The following is a 16,982-nucleotide window of genomic DNA, read 5'->3' on the forward strand; positions in this document are numbered from 1 at the left end:
ATGCTGTCAAGGTGGTGAAACAGTGAGTCATTCCCCTGCAGTTGAGAGTAAGGCAAAGACACGTGTTCTCATCTCTTCTATTACGTATTTTCCAGGAGGTTCTATCAAGTTCAATAGGAAATAATAGACATTGAAATTGGAAGGAAAGATTTAAAGCTGTCTTTATTCTCAGTCAACATGTTTGTCTATGTAGAATGTCCTGTAGCATCAAAAGGAGGCTGCAAGAATAACTGGGTTTAGCAAGGCTACCGTATACAAGATACAAAAAATCAAGTGTATTTCTCTATACTATCAACAAATAATTAGAAATGGAAAAACAGTACATCTAATAGCAAAACACTGCTGAATGGAATTATTGAAGACAGATCAAGGGAAAACTGTACATTGCACAAAGACTCAGTGTTGTTGAGATACTAAGTCTCCTCAAACTGGTCTGTGGGTTAGTGGACTCCCAAGGAGAATTCCAAAAAAGAAAAACAAGGGGTTTTTGATAGAAATGTGACAACTAACACTGCTTGGTTCCATGATTTATTTTTAAAATACTGTAATCAAGACAGTGTGATGTTGGTGTTAAGAGACAAATCAACCAGTGGGTCAGAAACAGACTTGCACATAGATGGGCAGTCAGTTTTCAACAACAGTGCCAAGGCAGTTTAATGGAAAGGGCTAGTTTTGTCAAAAAATGGTGCTGGAATAATTACACATTCAGATGCAAAAAAAAAAAAAGGAAAAAAAAGACCTTTCATCCACATCTCCCATCATGTATAAAAAATTAATTTGAATCAGATCAGAAATCTATAATTTTATACACCAAGAACAAAACATGATTTTTTTTGTGACCTTGCATTAGGCAAAGTTTACTTAGTTAATACATTAAAAGCATTATCCATCAAAGAAACAAGTTTATAAATTGGACCTCATTAAATTAAAAGAATTTAAATTTTCTACTTTCCAAAAGACAGTATTAAGAAAATGACAAGACAGACCACAGACTGAGAGAAAATATTTGCAAATCTAATTTATCTGGAATGTATAACTGACTTAAAATGCAATACTAAGAAAACAAACAACATAATTAAAAATGACCAAAAGATTTGACCATCCACTTCACCAAAGAAAATGTGTGGATGGCAAGTAGGTACATGAATAGAAGTTAAACATCACTAGTCATTAGCTAAATGCAAATTAAATTCACAGTGAGATACTACTTGGTGTGACCCATCTGCCAAGCACTGGCAAAGATGGAGACCATCCCATACTGCTTGTGAGAATGTAAAATGGTATCTTTGCTTTCGAATCATTTTGGCAGTTAAGCCAAAAAGCTAGTTAAATATACACCCACCAGTCATTCCACTATGAGGTGTTACCCAGTCATAATGAAAGCGTATATTCATACAAAGCTTTGAGCAAGAATTTTTTTGGGGGGCTCCAAAATCACTGCAGATGGTGATTGCAGCCATGAAATTAAAAGACATTTACTCCTTGGAAGGAAAGTTATTACCAAGCTAGACAGCATATTAAAAAGCAGAGACATTACTTTGTCAACAAAGGTCTGTCTAGTCAAGGCTATGGGTTTTCCAGTAGTCATGTATGGATGTGAGAGTTGGACTATAAAGAAAGCTGAGCACAGAAGAATTGATGCCTTTTAACTGTGGTGTTGGAGAAGACTCTTGAGAGTCCCTTGGACTGCAAGGAGATCCAACCAGTCCATCCTAAAGGAGATCAGTCCTGGGTGTTCACTGGAAGGACTAATGCTGAAGTTGAAACTCCAATACTTTGGCCACCTGATGTGAAGAGCTGACTCATTTGAAAAGACCCTGATGCTGGGAAAGACTGAGGGCAGGAGGAGAAGGGGACGACAGAGGATGAGATGGTTGGATGGCATCACCGACTCAATGGACATGGGTTTGGGTGAACTCCAGGAGTTGGTGATGGACAGGGAGGCCTGGCATTCTGCAGTTCATGGGATCGCAAAGAGTCGGACACTACTGAGCGACTGAACTGAACTGAACTTGAGCGAGAATGCTTGCAGAAATTTGTTTTTTAATAAACTGAAATACTGGAAGCATCTCAGTGTCTATCCATAAATGAATGACTACACAAATTGTGGTGTATGGTCACACAATGACATTGGGGAATCTCAATTACGCTGAGTAAAAGTGGTCAGACCAGAAGTGTGCATCTAGTGTGCTTTTATTTATATAAACTTTTAAAGAAAGTGAGTTCTGTAGTGTCAGAGAGCAAGTCAGAGGTTGCTTGGGACATGGTGGTTGTTGCAAAGCAGAGAGGAAGGAATTGCAGATGGCCACAGAGAACACCAGAGTGTGCCCGTTCCTTATCCTGACTGGTGATGACTTCATGGATGTACACATGCGATGAAACTTTTTAGTGTGTACACAATATATGCATATCTTAGTATATGTCCATTATATCTCAAAGCTGACTGACTGACTGATTTTTTTGCCAAGAAGAAAGCAGGACCCTTTTTATGGAGCAAGATAACATTGTCTAGAGCCCAAATTATTTTCAACCACAATGTCTAGTATTTAGTGAAACATTAAAAATGGACCAGTGAGCAAAAAACAAGAGATGAGAACTAAAACCACAGAGGACTTATATAATTGCTCTACCAGACAAAAACTTTAAAACAATGAAGATTATTAATTAAAAAAAAGAATATATTAAAATAGAAAATTTCAAGTGAAATCCTAATCTATGATTTCATAATCTATGAAAATCCTATGAATGAAAAAAAATAAAGGATACAAAATGAATAATTTCACTGGATGTCTGTAACAGAACACTGGACTTGGGCTTCAGGAAGTGGGCAGTGGTTCAGTGAAGTGTTGAAGCACAAGAGAAAAGAGACTAGAATAATACAATGTGAGAGACCTGTGGGACGGAGTCAAAAGATCTCACGTATGTAGTGAGTAGCCCAGGAAGAGGGGAGATTTCAAAAAAATATTTGAAGATATAAAGGCCTTGGAGTTTCCTAAAGCATTGGAAGATATGCTCGATTCTGAAACAGCTGACCCTGAAATGAATAAATAAAGAAGCAAGCAAACAAGCAAACAAAACTAATTTTTCATGTATGGGCATCATTGCTTGACTCCTAAAAACTACAGCAAAAAAACCTTCAGAGCAACCAGAATTAAAGATGGCCCATTGCTCTCAGGGGGCTTCCCTGGTGGCTCAGATGGTAAAGAATCTGCTCGCATGCAGGAGACCCAGGTTCAGTCCCTGGGTCGGGAAGATCCCCTGGAGAAGGGTATGGCAACCCACTCCAGATTTCTTGCCTGGAGAATCCCACGGACAGAGGAGCCTGGTGGCCTACAGTCCATTGGGTCGCAAAGAGTCAGACATGACTGAGCAACAAACACACACACACACACACACATCGCTCTCAGAGCTATATCTGGCGTGTCTTGTGGCTGGTGCATGCACACAACACTCTGGGTGTGTGTCCTGAGCGAAATCGCCACATCCTGGCTTATACACTCATTCTGCTCTGCTGGCTGAGGCCTCAAAGTCCGTACTCGTAGCAGCAAAATGGAGACCCTACCACACTATGACGTTTCAAGCAATCACCTCTTCCCACTGCTTCTCAAAACTACACTAGATTTTAGAGAGCAGCATCCTTTCCCCCCTTTCAACAATGACTTTTTTACCCCCCAAATTAAGTAAACAAACTATTAGGAGTGGTATTATAGCACTATGGCTCCAAAAAAGGGACATTCACCAATTCCTTGATGTAACCATTTCCACCAGAAAAATCCTTCAAGCTAGGCTCCAACAGTATGTGAACTGAGAACTACCAGATGTACAAGCTGGCTTTAGAAAAGGCAGAGGACTCAGAGATCAAATTGCCAACATCTGTTGGATCATAGAGAAAAAGCAAGGGAATTCCAAAAAATAATCTACTTCTATTTCATTTAAAATCTACTTCTACTTCATATTAAAGCCTTTGATTTTGTGGATTACAACAAACTGGAAAATTCTTAAATAGATGAGACTACAAGACCACCTTGTCTGTCTCCTGAGAAACCTGTATGCAGATCAAGAAGCAGCAGTTAGAACCAGACATGGAACAATGGACTGGTTCAAAACTGGGAGAGGAGTACGTCAAGGCTGTATATTGCCACCTCGCTTATTTAACTTACATGCAGAGTATATCACGCAAAATGCCGGGCTGGATGAAGCATAAGCTGGAATCAAGATTGCTGGGGGGAAATATCACCAAAACTTCAGATGTGCAGATAATACCACTCTAGTGGCAGAAAGCAAAGAACTAAAGAGCCTCTTGATGAAAGTAAAAGAGGAGAGTGAAAAAAGCTGGCTTAAAACTCAGCATTCAAAAAACTAAGATCATGGCATCTGGTCCCATCATTTCATGACAAATAGAAGGGGAAAAAGTGAAAACAGTGACAGGTTTTATTTTCTTGGGCTCCAGAATCACTGCGGACAGTGACTGCAGCCACAAAATTAAAAGATGCTTGCTCCTTGGAAGAAAAGCTGTGCGAAACCTAGACAGCATATTGAAAAGCAGAGATATCACTTTACCGACAAAGGTCTATATAGTCAAAGCTCTGATTTTTCCAGTAGTTCCATATGGATGTGAGAGTTGGACCATAAAGAAGGCTGTGTGCTGGAAAATGGATACTTTGGAATTGTAGATCTGAAGAGTCTTAAGAGTCCTTTACAGCAAGGAGATCAAACCAGTCAATCTTAAAGGGAATCAACCCTGAATATTCATTGGAAGGAGTGGTGCTGGAACTGACACTCCAATACTTTGGCTACCTGATGCAAAAAGCCAACTCATTGGGAAAGACCTTGATGCTGAGAAACATTGAGGGCAGGAGGAGAAGGTGGCGACAGAGGACAAGATGGTTGGATGGCATCACCGACTTGATGGACATAAGTTTGAGCAAGCTCCAGGAGATGGTGAAGGACAAGGAAGCCTGGCATGCTGCAGTCCATGGGGTTGTAGAGTCAGACACGACTGACCGACTGAACAACAGCAGAAGGCATGGCAGGAATGTCCTCGTGCATGTGTCTAGATGAGTAGCAGCAGCCTGTGTGTGTCCATTCTGTGAGAGGATGTAGACAGACCTCCCCAACTCATGGTTCTGGGTCTGGTTCTGTGTGTCTGGGTTTTCCCCAGGCTGGGACCCATCCTTAGATCCTATTGTGCTTGGCTGTGCTGGAACTCTACTTGTAAATGCACTCAGAGTGCAAAACAACTGTGAACCTCAGAAAGGTTTGTAAGTCGGTGAAGGAAATAGTGCAGAAATGAGGATGTGCCTCCCAAAGTGCCTCCCCAGGGACTGTCCTGCAACAGCGTTCCCTGGGAAGCCCCGGATCCCCAGCTCAGACCATCGGCCTTGCTTACATCCCATCCGTGCAAGTGCACACTCTGCTTATTTACTTCTCATCTGCTTATTACTTTTATAAATTTGTTTTCACTGTTAATTTAAATACTTTTCTACCTGTAAAAATGGTTTGGTTATCTTTGGTTGGGATTGAATGCATCATAATTTTTCTAATTAGTGAATACATGTTTTTTTCCTGTATAGTAGAGGGATTTTTCAGAAGAAAATAGTAGCCTAAGTGACTGGTGTTTAGGAGTTCCCAGGCACCTTGCCCTCTCCAGCACCTGGCAGGGTATTGCCAGACTATCACATTAAGGCAGTGTAGTGGGTGTGTGAAGTGAAAGTGAAAGACATTCAGTCGTGTCCGACTCTTTGCCATCCCATGCCCCAGGGACTATACAGTCCATGGAATTCTCCAGGCCAGAATACTGGAGTGCGTTGCCTTTCCCTTCTCCAGGGGAATTTTCCCAACCCAGGGATCAGACCCAGGCCCCCTGCATTGCAGGAGGATTCTTTACCAACTGAGCATCAGAGAAGCCCAAGAATACTGGATTGGGTAGCCTTTCTCTTCTCTCGGGGAATCTTCCCAACCCAGGGATTGAACCCAGGTCTCCCACATTGCAGGTGGATTCTTTACCAGCTGAGCCACCAGGGAGGTCCATGTATTTGCATCTATTTCTGGTTTTAGTTTGCCCACCTTTGACCACTATGAGACTGAGCACATTTTCATGTGCTTATTGGCCATTTAGACCTCTCCTCTTCCTTTATGAAGTACCTTTCTCAGTTCCTACCCATTTTGCTATTTATGTTTATATCAATTATAAGGGAGAGCAATCAGGCTGGCCCTGGATGTTTCCATGGCAATTTTCACTGGAGAAAGTATACAAAATCTTTAGGGAAGAAAGAATTTTCTCAATAATACATTTTCAGACATGTGAGGTCCTGGGGAGAAGTGATGCGTATGCACCCTCACTGGCAGGGCTTCTTGAAAATGGAGCCAGACTCCAGACAGCTCAGTGGAGTCAGGAAGAAGGGCCACAGACAGGCTGGTGGGGGCCCAGGAGCAGAGTTGCAGGAATTGGGGGCTGTCGAGGTCGGGGATCTGGTATTGCAGACCTTGTTCATTAGGTCCATAGCAGTGACGGGAGGGAGGTGAGGGCAGGGTGTACAGAGGGGACAGGGGCGCCAGTCATGCGTTTCATGCTCTTCGGGCCAACTAATCAGTGCACAGGGATTTAAGAGCATCATCCAGAGTTACTAGCAAAAGAGCCAAAAATAGCTCCATGAGGACTCACACTGGGCAGTGGGGGGTTGTAACTGTGGTCACTCCTGACTCATCCTTGTGAGTCATCGCCTGTCCTGCTTAGTGGATGAGGCCCCACACAGAGTACAGATACTTGGTAAACATGAGGAAGAGCTCAGCCTCATTCAAGATGTTTACAGCTTTCAAGTGTCAACAATTAAACTGTGGTAACAGTTTTCGTCCTTCAGTTTGTCAAAGTTGAGTGTTTGAGAGTGAATTGCATCGACAGTGGCTAGAGAAACAGCACTCAGGAATTTGATGGGGATGTAATTTGCAGAGACCCATATGGAGATGATTTTGGTTAATTTCTCTGGTAAATTAAAAGTGTACAGTATTTCATATCTCATGCCAAGGTACCTCTGATTGTGTTGAGTCAAAAAGTCCTAAGATGCATTGATGGTAAAGAATCGCATGCCAGGTGCATAATGGACATGCGTGTTCCTTCCCTGTTCGTGGAACGTGATGCATGGATCCGCCGGGCGGTGTTAACAGTGACTGAGCTCAGAAATGCTACCAGAGTCTTGTTTTTCATTGTTTAAATGTTTACTCTTTATATTTAAGTATCTATAGTTTTAAAGAGTTATGAAAACTGCCCAAGACCATGAAAAGTTTTAATAGTTACATTAATAAAGGAATCTATATACATTGCCAAGGTCATGTCAAATTCATGATGCGTTAATATTATTTAATAATTGACACCTGAACCATGAAGTAAGTCAGCCATCACTGGGGAATGCGGCAAGTGGAGAGTATTCTGGCATCATTGTTGTCCCTATGGAGACGGGACACAGAACACAGTCACTTGAAGTGCTGTGAAGGCCAGGAGCCCTACCCTTGCCCGTGCCCCTGAGGGAGCATCCCCGCCCCTGCCAGGAGAGTGCACACATCCCGGAGCGGCCAGCGCCCTTGGAGGGTCTCCGGCCAGGTCACTGAGAATCTTGCGGTGAGCATCGCCAGCCCTGCAACCCTGACGACTGCTCTCCTCTGAGCCCAAGGCTCCTCTGTGAAGTGGTGATGATGACTGCTTCCTCACCCCGCCAGAGTGTGTGAGAGAACAGGCGGGAGAGCGCTGGGAAGTAACAAGTGTTTAGGAATTGGTAGTGTCTCTTCCTTGTAAAGACTTTTCGCATTTTCATAACCCAGCCTATATTTCTGGAACATTCTTCATTAGGTAGGATTAGAATAATGACTGGACCTTGCAGTTTCAGAGCATTTTGGCATCTGTTGCTGGCATCCACTGAGGAGCCTTGGGAGGGTAACCCCGTCCAGGGCAGGGCCCCCTCCTCCACACTTTACTCCATTAAGGGAATGCTGAGCTTGGCTGGGCCCAGAGCACCCGGACACCTCTGAGTCTTCAAGTGTGTTGCCAGCTTTTAAATGTATTTCTGTTATAACAATTGCTAACGGATGCAAAACAACTTTCACGTATAAAGGTGTTATGAGTCTCCACACATGAGGATGACCAGGAACAAGCGGGGCTGAGCGGGATCTCGGGCATGCTGAGCTCATCGAGTGACGTGACATTTTTCCCTTGCTTTTTGGTAGATGGACAGTGTCCTTGCCCACGGGGAAGCAGGCGGGCTGGCAGGACAGGCGTCCCCAGGCCGGGAGGAGGAGCCACTCGCAGGTACTCTCATCTACCCCCGCTGGTGACCTGCTCGCCCGGCCCCCCTGTTCCAGCCAGTGACGCCTGTGACCCCCGCCTCCCCCCGGCCTGCTCTGCCACCTGTGCCCTGCCTGCGCCCAACCTCAGTGCCTGTCGGTTGACCCACCTCAGCCCGGATCTGACCTTCCCCTGCCATCCCAACGCCGGGCCTGGTCCTCACTTCTGGTTGACCCTTTGCTTGACCACTTCTCTCCAAGTTCTTAACTCTCAGTTGTTCTGTGACTCCCAGTAACCTGGCTTGGCCACCGGGCATGTGGAGAGGCCCCTGTTGGGGTGGGCTCCCACCTGCTGGTGCTCACAGCCTCTCAGATGTGCTTTTTATGTGTTCATTTCCTTCAACAGGGTGGTTTGTAGAGAACTGAGAAGGAACGTTGGTTCCTGCAGCGATGCGGTCGGGCTGCGTGCTGCTGCCCCTCCTGAGCCACACAGAATGGCCACTCTGTCATTGGCCTAGGAGCAGAGTGAAGGAGATGAGATGCTTCAGAATCAGAACTGATTTCAGGAACAATTTTAAGTGAGGCTGGGAGGGTAGGGCTGCTGTCCCGGAGCCTGCAGAGTCGCTGGGCAGACAGCTCAGGTCTGCTGTCTGCACCCGGTCTGGCTCTGGGAGGGGTTGCATCCATCAGCAGACACACTGATGGGCTCTGTCCCCAGAAACAGCGTCAGAGGTAGATGCAGCCTAAGCAGTCTGGAGGTGACGCGCTCCGTGGGTAGGGAAGGGGAGGGCGAGGGACAACAAGTGTGCATGCTCCCCGGCAGGGGCCGCCAGGGACCCACAGGAGTGTCAGGGTTGCCTCACTGAGGTGACTAAGTAAGGGTGAGGGGGCAAGTCATGGATGGGGAGGCAGAGGGAACAGCCAGTGTGAAGGTTGTAGGCGAGGAGGCTGGAGAGCAGCTGGAGGCCCGTGTAGCCACAGCGGTGGGAGGGTGGGACACTGGGGCCAGATAGCAGCTTCCACTAGGGGTGGGGTCCCACGTAAACCTTTTAGAGCCGAGCAGACTCCAGCCTTCCTGTGGGTGGGGAAGGAGAACTGGGCTTCACCCAGGTGGTCTGGACAGACAAGGTGGAAAGCGGGTGCACATGGAGGAGAGGAGAGGGGAAGAGCCGGGCAGGAGAACAGGGGCTTTGATGAACAGCGGGGAGAGGGGGAGTGAGGGGGAGCCCAGGGGAGTGTTGTCGATGAGCGAAAACAGGACCGGTTCTGTGAGGGCGGCAGGTGGGCTGAGGGGCCACGCAGTCATGAAGCAGCCATGGACGTGCTGCACAGCAGGTCTGTCCCAGGAAGCTGAGGGGGTACCAGGAGCTGAGAAGATGAGGAAATCCTGTGAGATGCGTGTGGTCCTCATGAACTGCCAGTGGTCGCCCACTGGTGACACACAGGACAGGACGCCCTCGTGTGGGCCAGCTTACGGTTGAACTTCTTCCGGCCTCTGGCCATGGTGCAGGGACGTTCTGGGGGCCTTTCTGGGCCAGGGGAGGGCAGGGTTGGGGCCCTAGGCTCCATGCCATCTGTGGTGTGAGAAGAAGCGGCAACCTGGGGAGAGGCGTGGCACTGTGGGGCTCTGGGCTGTGGCTCTCGCCAGGCGGGAGGAGGAAGCAAGTGAGGACAGAAGGAGCCCAGCGCAGGCGCAGAGCCTGTGTGGCTGCTCCACAGGTGGGCCAGGAAGGGGCCTTCCTGAAGGGAGGGCTGGGACAGCAAAGGTGGGCGGTGACCGTGGTTGACTTTCTCTTCAAGTTGGTGGCAGTTGTAAATTGATCTCCATCAAAGTAGAATATAACTTAGAAATATTTAAAAAATACAACCGCCTTTTCCAGTTAGAGAACAGTACTTGGTTTCTATGGTAACTGCCAACCATTTAACTAGGGCAAGTGTTATGTGGTGACATGGGGTAATTACAGACAACGGGGAAATTGCAGGGTAAGACTTACATAAATACAGAGTGGCTGCGTGGTTAGCTTCTGCTGCTGAAGTGAGGCTGTGGCCGTTTCTGGCTGGCTGTCTGCTCCAGAGCCTGCCCTTGGGCTGGGCGGTCACCTTGGGGCAGGGCCCCTCTCTGTTCAGCCTGTTGCGTGTGAGTCCCACTCTCCTCCCTGCTCTGCCCTGGGACCTCAGGCAGGTTGTCCCCAGGCCCACTTGACCTGTGCCTCTGTGAGGCCTTCCCCAGGTCAGGCTAGAGGCAGACGGAGGCTGTACATTGGCTCCAGGCTTTGGCCGTTGACATTAACTTATCAACCAGAACTTAAGAAGGATGTTTCTGGGCTTTTTTTCTTTTATCAACTGGCTAGGAAACAACCCCTAAATAGGGTAAAAAGAAAAATCAGAGCACAAATCCATCTCTCACAGATTGGAACAGGATGGTCAGAACACTCACCTACTGTCCCCCCTGCCAGGATCCTCCAAAGACAGAGAGTTTAAGACTACAGAGTCCATGCTGCCCCAGAAACAGGGGCCACAGAGTCAGAAGCTCAGACTTCAGGTTAATTACCAAGAGACAGAAGCAAATAACATCTGCGAATGAAAACATCACAGGAGATGTGTGGCGAGCCTACTGCAGGTAAGTATTCGAATTCGGACACTTGCAGAACCAGTATACATGCAGGCGAGTCAAGTTTCTCAAAAGCAGACTGTGGGCAGAGCCGAGAACTGTCACACCCTTGAGAACCACAGAGCAGGGGAGAGAAGTACCAAGTGCAATGAAAGAGCATGTTCCAGGGAAGACCTAATGGCATGAGGAGAAGAGCATTCATAAAAGAAACAGCTCCTTCAAAAGAGACAGGCAAAGATTTTGGAAAGAAAAGTTATGAAAATGAAAAAATCTTGATGGTTTAAATTGCAGAACAGACAGAAATGAAGAAGGAATTAATGATTGGACAAATGAACCAAGGATGGTTCCAGAATGCAGGCCTAAAGCACCCAGAGCTGTCCCAGATGCAGGTTTCAAGGACTGAGAGGTGGAGAGTGTAAGAGAAGAGGGGGAGCCCATGGGGAGTTTGAGAAGCTCGCATGGTTGTCAGGAGCATTCTGAAAAGGAGAGAGTGGAGAAGACTGAGAGAGGGTGACGAACGTGTCTCGGAAGACGCCTGACGGGCACAGAGCATGTCAGGGATGAAATGTTGGGCGAGATGGGGTGGGCGGAGAAACCATAAGGGCTGGGAGGCAGTGGGATGGAAGTTTAGGATAGGACCAAAGAGAAACCCCAAAGTGGTCAGCAAAAGGAGCAAAGCTCTCGCTATCAATTGACATAAAATTCTCTATACCACACGAGTATTTTAGAGTTAATTGGATCAATATCTTCAAAGTACTTGGGGAGAAAAGATTCCAAACCTGGAATTTGAGACACTGCCGTAATCCAGATTGAAGGGCAAAGGAAGGGTGCTGTCAGACAAGGACTCAGAGGTTTCCAGCCTCACCCCCAAGACTGACAAAAATGAGGGAGACAGCCATCCATAGAGAGGGTGGCACTTGGTCCCACTGACAATGGTGGGAAGGAATCCTGGGCAGTATGCAGCTACTCTGAATAATCACTGATGCCTGTTGGTTTGCAAATTAAAGTGATAGTTGAAAAATCTTGGTAGCTTCCAGTGTTTATTGTCCCTGGTTGTTCAGCAGTTACTTGTGATTCGGTGTTCTCCTAAGAAGTGAACTCACGTCTTTCTACTCCACCATCTTGTCTCCATCAGTTCAGTTCAGTTCAGTTGCTCAGTTGTGTCTGACTCTTTGCGACCCCATGAATCGCAGCACACCAGGCCTCCCTGTGCATCATCAACTCCCGGAGTTCACTCAGACTCACATCCATCGAGTCAGTGATGCCATCCAGCCATCTCACCCTCTGTCGTCCCCTTCTCCTCCTGCCCCCAATCCCTCCCAGCATCAGAGTCTTTTCCAATGAGTCAACTCTTCTCATGAAGTGGCCAAAGTACTGGAGTTTCAGCTTTAGCATCATTCCTTCCAAAGAAATCCCAGGGCTGATCTCCTTCAGAATGGACTGGCTGGATCTCCTTGCAGTCCAAGGGACTCTCAAGAGTCTTTTCCAACACCACAGTTCAAAAGCATCAATTCTTTGGCGCTCAGCCTTCTTCACAGTCCAGCTCTCACACCCATACATGACCACAGGAAAAACCATAGCCTTGACTAGATGAACCTTTGTTGGCAAAGTAATGTCTCTGCTTTTGAATATGCTATCTAGGTTGGTCATAACTTTCCTTCCAAGGAGTAAGTGTCTTTTAATTTCATGGTTGCAGTCACCATCTGCAGTGATTTTGGAGCCCCCCAAAATAGAGTCTGACACTGTTTCCACTGTTTCCCCATCTATTTCCCATGAAATGATGGGACCGGATGCCATGATCTTTGTTTTCTGAATGTTGAGCTTTAAGCCAACTTTTTCACTCTCCTCTTTCACTTTCTTCAAGAGGCTTTTCAGTTCCTCTTCACTTTCTGCCATAAGGGTGGTGTCATCTGCATATCTGAGGTTATTGATATTTCTCCCGGAAATCTTGATTCCAGCCTGTGTTTCCTCCAGCCCAGCGTTTCTCATGATGTACTCTGCATAGAAGTTAAATAAACAGGGTGACAATATACAGCCTTAACGTACTCCTTTTCCTATTTGGAACCAGTCTGTTGTTCCATGTCCAGTTCTAACTGTAGCTTCCTGACCTGCATACAAATTTCTCAAGAGGCAGATCAGGTGGTCTGGTATTCCCATCTCTTGAAGAATTTTCCACAGTTTATTGTGATCCACACAGTCAAAGGCTTTGGCATAGTCAATAAAGATCTTCACAGAAATAGATATTTTTCTGGAACTCTCTTGCTTTTTCCATGATCCAGCAAATGTTGGCAATTTGATCTCTGGTTCCTCTGCCTTTTCTAAAACTAGCTTGAACATCAGGAAGTTCACGGTTCATGTATTGCTGAAGCCTGGCTTGGAGAATTTTGAACATTACTTTACTAGTGTGTGAGATGAGTGCAATTATGCGGTAGTTTGAGCATTCTTTGGCATTGCCTTTCTTTGGGATTGGAATGAAAACTGACCTTTTCCAGTCCTGTGGCCACTGCTGAGTTTTCCAAATTTGCTGGCATATTGAGTGCAGCACTTTCACAGCATCATCTTTCAGGATTTGAAATAGCTCAACTGGAATTCCATCACCTCCACTAGCTTTGGTCGTAGTGATGCTTTCTAAGGCCCACTTGACTTCACATTCCAGGATGTCTGGCTCTAGGTCAGTGATCACACCATCGTGATTATCTGGGTTGTGAAGATCTTTTTTGTACAGTTCTTTTGTGTATTCTTGCTACCTCTTCTTAATATCTTCTGCTTCTGTTAGGTCCATTCCATTTCTGTCCTTTATCGAGCCCATCTTTGCATGAAATGTTCCCTTGATGTCTCTAATTTTCTTGAAGAGATCTCTAGGCTTTCCCATTGTGTTGTTTTCCTCTATTTCTTTGCATTGATCTCTGAAGAAGGCTTTCTTATCTCTTCTTGCTATTCTTTGGAACTCTGCATTCAGATGCTTGTATCTTTCCTTTTCTCCTTTGCTTTTTGCTTCTCTTCTTTTCACAGCTATTTGTAAGGCCTCCCCAGACAGCCATTTTGCTTTTTTGCATTTATTTTCCATGGGGATGGTCTTGATCCCTGTCTCCTGTACAATGTCACGAACCTCATTCCATAGTTCATCAGGCACTCTATCTATCAGATCTAGGCCCTTAAATCTATTTCTCACTTCCACTGTATAATCATAAGGGATTTGACTTAGGTCATACCTGAATGGTCTAGTGGTTTTCCCTACTTTCTTCAATTTCAGTCTGAATTTGGCAGTAAAGTGTTCATGATCTGAGCCACAGTCAGCTCCTGGTCTTGTTTTTGCTTGTCTCCATACTACAAGCCAAAAAAAATCTTACATATATGTATTTATATAATGATAGCTCCATTGGTAAAGAATCTACCTGCAGTGCAGGATACCCCAGTTTGATTCCTGGGTCGGGAAGATCCACTGGAGAAGGGATAGGGTACCCACCCCAGTATTCTTGGGCTTCCCTTGTGGCTCAGCTGGTAAAGAATCTGCCTGCAATGTGGAAGACCTGGGTTCGATCCCTGGGTTGGGAAGATCCCCTGGAGAAGGGAAAGGCTACCAACTGCAGTATTCTGGCCTGGAGAATTCCATGGACTGCATAGTCCATGGGGTTGCAAAGAGTCGGACACGACTAAGTGACTTTCACTTTCCACTTTCTATGGTGATGAGAAGAAGAGTGAAGGTTTCTTAGACTTCGATTCTTCTTCTGGGGGAATGTAGATACTGCTCAAGCCTATAGTGTATGAATGTGCTTTTGAACAAACTAACAGTCTACCAGGAGCCACCAGGCATAGGCACAGATGGTACAACTTCAGTTCTTATAGAGGAAAAACTCTGGAACAACCAAAAGGTAGAGAAAAAGGAGCAAATTAGAAATCAAAGTGTTAAAGCCAGACATCTTGTAGGCATTAGTTCAAGTATATGTGAAATTTCTCTATTAAAAAGCAAAACTCAGATTGTCTTTAAAATGACACCGAAACAGAAAATGTATTGGGAGGCTACTAAGCAAATGCTAATCACTGGAAAGCAGCCCAAGCAACATTATTTTCAAGAAAAAGATGAAAAGCATTAAATGGGACAAAGATACATCATTTTGATAAGTTGTAATCCCCTAAGAAGATATGATATTCATGAACTTTTATGTACATAATTACATAGATGTAAATTTTATGAAGGAAGAGCCTCTAAGAATAGGAAATGGACAAATCTAGTACCATAATGGGAAACTTTAATTGAAAAATTGAAAAGACAAAAAGTGCATGTGGTCACGATGAACCTGAATAGCATTCCTGACAAAGTCTGTCCCAGACACAAAACATACTTTCCTTCTTTCCTCCCTCCCTCTCCTGCTTCCTTCCCTCCCTCCTTTCTTCCAATTTTTCAAACACACCAAGACCATTCACAAATATATTCACCATGTATTTTATTTTAAAGAATATCATATTTTTCAACAGCAGAAATCATTAAGTACAATAAAAATGGAAATTAACCACAAAATGACAACCAAAAGCAGCCCAGACTCTGTTATTTGGAGTCTGGAGATTTGAGGATGCTTTTAAATAAAAGCATAAACTGTATAAAAAGTAAGGAAAATGAGATAATACTGAACATCAAAACATGAAGGATGCTGTCAAAGCAATTCTTAGGAGAAAATTTTAGAAAACCAGAGATATTTAAATAAAACAATCCCATGACTCTACATGTTAGAGAAAGAATTAAAAAATAATTCAGGACAAATTAATAAAGTTAAAGGTAGAGGTGAACACAGCAGAATGTGAAAACATGGTGCTGAGTGTAATAAATGCTGGTAAAGAAATATGAAACACTTAAAACAGCAACTCTGGTCCAGGGGTTGGGGGGGAAGACAAAACTTTAAAACTTGAGTGACCAGGGAGTAGATATAAGATGTGGAGGCTCTTAAAACTTTCAGTCAACATGTATGCACTGCTATATTTAAAATGGAAAACCAACAAGGTCCTTGGGCATATAGCACAGGGAACTCTGCTGAGTGTTATGTGGCAGCCTGGATGGGAGGGGAGCTCTGAGGAGGCTCGACACCTGTGTGTGCACGGATGAGCCCTGTGCTGGGCACCTGCGACTGTCACAACATCGGTAGACTCCAGTACAAAATAAAACTTAGAAAAACACATCAATAAAACTTCAAAAAATGTTAAGGCAGCAAAGAACACCTCTGAGATGTTTACAACTTTATGCAACAGAATTGGAAAGTCTACATGAGATGGATACTTTTCTAGAAAAATGTAAATCAAGAAATTGGCCACATATGATGTAGAAAGTCTGGGTAACTATGGGAATGACTGAAACGGCGCTCAGTCTGCACTCAGGTGTGGCTGGGCATCCTGCTCCTTGGCATGTCCTCACATATCCGAGAGGAAACACAGTCCTTATTCGGTATGCAAACTGTTTTAGAGAATGGAAAAAGTCAGGTTTCCCTAACCATTTTATGAGATCAGCCATACTATAATGCAAAAGTCATGTGAGTAATCCTAAAATAATCAATAGATAACTCTGCCTTCTGAGACAGGTATGCAAGCCCTAAAAAAATGTTAGCGGATCAAATCCAGCAGTGCATTTTGCTTTAGGTACATCTTTAATTTAACAGGAGTCCTGGCTTGGCGAAGTGCCTGGTCCCCTGCCCTTGTCCTCTCTGCCCTGCTCCTGTCTGTCTGGCTTTCTTGGCTTGCCTTCTCTGTGTATCATTCTTCTTGAATTCCTCTCATTGCTTTGTTTTTGACTTTTAAAAAAATGTTCTCTTTCTTCTGTTTTCCTCTGCTGTATTTATTAAATTGCACGTCTTCTGATTTCATCTGGATTTTTGAAACATTTTTTTCTTTTATTCCCAATTCTTTCCTGAGTTCTATGACATAATTTTTGAGTTTTTCTAATTCTGGTTTATGTTTTTTTCATTGCTTGCATCATTATCTTAATGTCTCTTAATCAACTTAAAGATATTAGATTATAGTTTTTCTGTTTTGGTCAGCATGGCTTTATGGTTTGTGTTTATTGTCAGTAGGAATGTTATTTTTCTTATTTTGAAAAGAAAATCTTTGTATG

The 16,982-nt window shown here is 44.7% G+C and overlaps 1 protein-coding gene across 18 annotated transcripts in view; it reads left to right on the plus strand.

Moving 5' to 3' along the window:
• PCBP3 (poly(rC) binding protein 3) overlaps positions 1–16,982 on the plus strand; it is a 230,473-nt gene that overhangs the window by 129,768 nt on the left and 83,723 nt on the right. For 13 of the 18 annotated variants that reach the window (XM_061423792.1, XM_061423783.1, XM_061423762.1 and 10 more), the window contains one exon: positions 8,218–8,299. The exons of 4 other annotated variants lie outside the window; for them this stretch is intronic. The gene's annotated coding sequence lies outside the window, so the exon portion shown is untranslated. Of the gene's footprint in view, positions 1–7,492; positions 7,844–8,217; positions 8,300–16,982 lie in introns of those variants that run through there. One more of the 18 variants, XM_061423751.1, reaches the window with a different exon arrangement.

Source organism: Bos javanicus, chromosome 1 (assembly GCF_032452875.1).
Source record: "Bos javanicus breed banteng chromosome 1, ARS-OSU_banteng_1.0, whole genome shotgun sequence".
In the NCBI taxonomy this organism is placed as follows: domain Eukaryota; kingdom Metazoa; phylum Chordata; class Mammalia; order Artiodactyla; family Bovidae; genus Bos; species Bos javanicus.